We start from the raw sequence: 4,131 nt of genomic DNA, 5'->3' as shown, positions 1-4,131 counted from the left end.
GCCAAGGGAGCAAGTACAATAAGCATCGCATTCAATGCTATGCTATGCTATGCTATACTGTTGTACGTGACAACACTCCCCCATATATATACCTACGACGGTCAGACTATATCGGTTAGCAACGGAGGTCGGAAAAAATGGAAACTAAAAAAAATCATCATCAAACTGCACATTATCACCGGCTAACCGGCGGCGTAGACGAGGTTGCATTTCGAGGACCTTCAAAAGTGGTGTGCGCGCGTGTGCGTCATCAAACTGAAGAAGAAAAAATTTAAATCGCGCGGCCTAGGCTAGCCTAGCCTAGCCTAGCCTAGCCTAGCCTAGCCTAGCCTAGCCTAGCCTAGCCTAGCCTAGCCTAGCCTAGCCTAGCCTAGCCCAGTCGGGTCGGGTCGGGTCGGGCCGGGCCGGGCCTAGCCTAGCCTAGCCTAGCCTAGCCTAGCCTAGCCTAGCCTAGCCTAGCCTAGCCGGGCCGGGTCGGGTCGGGCCGGGCCTAGCCTAGCCTAGCCTAGCCTAGCCTAGCCCAGCCCAGCCCAGCCCGGCCGGGTCGGGTCGGGTCGGGCCGGGCCGGGCCGGGCCTAGCCTAGCCTAGCCTAGCCTAGCCAAGCCAAGCCAAGCTTACGCTCAGTCTATATCGGTTAGCAACGGAGGCCGGAAAAAATGGCAACTAAAAAAATCATCATCAAACTACACATTATCACCGGCTAACCGGCGGCGTAGACAAGGTTACATTTCGAGGACCTTCAAAAGAGGTGTGCGCGCGTGTGCGTCATAATATTGAAGAAAAAAAAAAAAATCATATCGCGCGACCGGTCCTAGCCTAGCCTAGCCTAGCCTAGCCTAGCCCAGCCGGGCCGGGTCGGGTCGGGTCGGGCCGGGCCGGGCCGGGCCTAGCCTAGCCTAGCCTAGCCTAGCCAAGCCAAGCCAAGCTTACGCTCAGTCTATATCGGTTAGCAACGGAGGACGGAAAAAATGGCAACTAAAAAAATCATCATCAAACTACACATTATCACCGGCTAACCGGCGGCGTAGACGAGGTTACATTTCGAGGACCTTCAAAAGTGGTGTGCGCGCGTGTGCGTCATCAAACTGAAGAAGAAAAAAATTTTAATCGCGCGGCCTAGCCTAGCCGAGCCTAGCCTAGCCGGGCCGGGTCGGGTCGGGCCTAGCCTAGCCTAGCCTAGCCTAGCCTAGCCTAGCCTAGCCTAGCCCAGCCCAGTCCAGCCCGGCCGGGTCGGGTCGGGCCGGGCCGGGCCGGGCCTAGCCTAGCCTAGCCTAGCCAAGCCAAGCCAAGCTTACGCTCAGTCTATATCGGTTAGCAACGGAGGACGGAAAAAATGGCAACTAAAAAAATCATCATCAAACTACACACTATCACCGGCTAACCGGCGGCGTAGACAAGGTTACATTTCGAGGACCTTCAAAAGAGGTGTGCGCGCGTGTGCGTCATAATATTGAAGGGAAAAAAAATCATATCGCGCGACCGGGCCTAGCCTAGCCTAGCCTAGCCTAGCCTAGCCTAGCCCAGCCGGGCCGGGCCGGGCCTAGCCTAGCCTAGCCTAGCCTAGCCTAGCCTAGCCAAGCCAAGCCCAGCCCAGCCCGGCCGGGCCGGGTCGGGCCGGGCTGGGCCGGGCCTAGCCTAGCCTAGCCTAGCCTAGCCAAGCCAAGCCAAGCTTACGCTCAGTCTATATCGGTTAGCAACGGAGGACGGAAAAAATGGCAACTAAAAAAATCATCATCAAACTACACATTATCACCGGCTAACCGGCGGCGTAGACAAGGTTACATTTCGAGGACCTTCAAAAGAGGTGTGCGCGCGTGTGCGTCATAATATTGAAGAAAAAAAAAAAAATCATATCGCGCGACCGGTCCTAGCCTAGCCTAGCCTAGCCTAGCCTAGCCCAGCCGGGCCGGGTCGGGTCGGGTCGGGCCGGGCCGGGCCGGGCCTAGCCTAGCCTAGCCTAGCCTAGCCAAGCCAAGCCAAGCTTACGCTCAGTCTATATCGGTTAGCAACGGAGGACGGAAAAAATGGCAACTAAAAAAATCATCATCAAACTACACATTATCACCGGCTAACCGGCGGCGTAGACGAGGTTACATTTCGAGGACCTTCAAAAGTGGTGTGCGCGCGTGTGCGTCATCAAACTGAAGAAGAAAAAAATTTTAATCGCGCGGCCTAGCCTAGCCGAGCCTAGCCTAGCCGGGCCGGGTCGGGTCGGGCCTAGCCTAGCCTAGCCTAGCCTAGCCTAGCCTAGCCTAGCCTAGCCCAGCCCAGCCCAGCCCGGCCGGGTCGGGTCGGGCCGGGCCGGGCCGGGCCTAGCCTAGCCTAGCCTAGCCAAGCCAAGCCAAGCTTACGCTCAGTCTATATCGGTTAGCAACGGAGGACGGAAAAAATGGCAACTAAAAAAATCATCATCAAACTACACACTATCACCGGCTAACCGGCGGCGTAGACAAGGTTACATTTCGAGGACCTTCAAAAGAGGTGTGCGCGCGTGTGCGTCATAATATTGAAGGGAAAAAAAATCATATCGCGCGACCGGGCCTAGCCTAGCCTAGCCTAGCCTAGCCTAGCCTAGCCCAGCCGGGCCGGGCCGGGCCTAGCCTAGCCTAGCCTAGCCTAGCCTAGCCTAGCCAAGCCAAGCCAAGCTTACGCTCAGTCTATATCGGTTAGCAACGGAGGACGGAAAAAATGGCAACTAAAAAAATCATCATCAAACTACACATTATCACCGGCTAACCGGCGGCGTAGACAAGGTTACATTTCGAGGACCTTCAAAAGAGGTGTGCGCGCGTGTGCGTCATAATATTGAAGAAAAAAAAAATCATATCGCGCGACCGGTCCTAGCCTAGCCTAGCCTAGCCTAGCCTAGCCTAGCCCAGCCGGGCCGGGCCTAGCCTAGCCGGATGCTAGTCAAGTCGCCCCATCGCAAAGTCGCCCCATACAAAGTCGCCCCATACACAGTCGCCCCATCGCAAAGTCGCCCCAAAACAAAGTCGCCCTGACACAGTCGCCCCATTACAAAGTCGCCCCATCGCAAAGTCGCCCCAACGCAAAGTCGCCCTATCGCAAAGTCGCCCCAACACAAAGTCGCCCCATCGCAAAGTCGCCCCAAACGTTAAAAAATAGTTTAAAAGTGCGTAAAATGTCGCAATGATACACAAAATAACACGGAACGTGTAGGCATAAAAGGGGAAGCCCCTCCATGTAGTCTCAGGTCACACGATCGGCACGCTCCCCAATCATCAGAGAGGAAGCCCCCAACTAATCACTCCGCGGTCGCTCTAACGTGCTCTAGCTTTCACCAGAGGGAAACCCCCGTAATTACTCCGCCGTTGTCGCACTACAACGCACCATCTGAAGATGGGGAAACCCCGTCGGAGTTTTACGATGATATCAGTCGCGTTCGAAATCGGTGGCGTTTAATTTTGGTCGCGATAAAATGATGTTATACGATCTAGATTATTTTTACTTTGGTCGATGAATATTTATTATTATTAGGCCTATATTAATAATTGATTTTTGTTTTTATTTTACACTGAGGTCTATGATGAGAGAAAGATGTGTGCCTTAAAAATGACAATTTGTAAACATAGTTTAAGATTATAGTAAGCCTATTATTCAGCATAATGTCATTTAACAGTACATAAATTTAAATGTGAAATATTTTATAGGGAACGCAGGCTACGTCTGTGTCTTTTATTTTTTATATGCAACAAATTAGGTAAAACAATTTATTTATAAACATTCAGTTTACTATTATATACATAGTATTACAATGAACATTGATTATAAGCCTGGAAATGCAATCCCATCATTATATCCATTATAAAATTGCATCATGATATCGCCACTATATTATGTCGTAAATGATGACGTGCATGTGTGTATTCGTCGTACGTCCGTGTACGTATTATTCCGTGCCTCTTCACTGTCTTGTTTATTAAAATTAAATAAACACCCGATATGAGGATATTTATTAGGCATGATAATTAGAATGTTCTATAACCAAAAGGGTTGAAAAGAATTTCTTCAGTAAAATGATCATTCTGCTGTTGAATAAAAAGCGACTCGCAATCTGAAACATTCTCTGAAACCAATCGGAGCTGCTCCTTCTGGTATCTGTTTCCTTC

The sequence above is a fragment of the Antedon mediterranea genome, chromosome 2 (genome assembly GCF_964355755.1).
Source record: "Antedon mediterranea chromosome 2, ecAntMedi1.1, whole genome shotgun sequence".
In the NCBI taxonomy this organism is placed as follows: Eukaryota; Metazoa; Echinodermata; class Crinoidea; order Comatulida; family Antedonidae; genus Antedon; species Antedon mediterranea.
The sequence above is the reverse complement of the archived record's forward strand: the minus strand, read 5'-3'. Positions refer to the sequence as shown.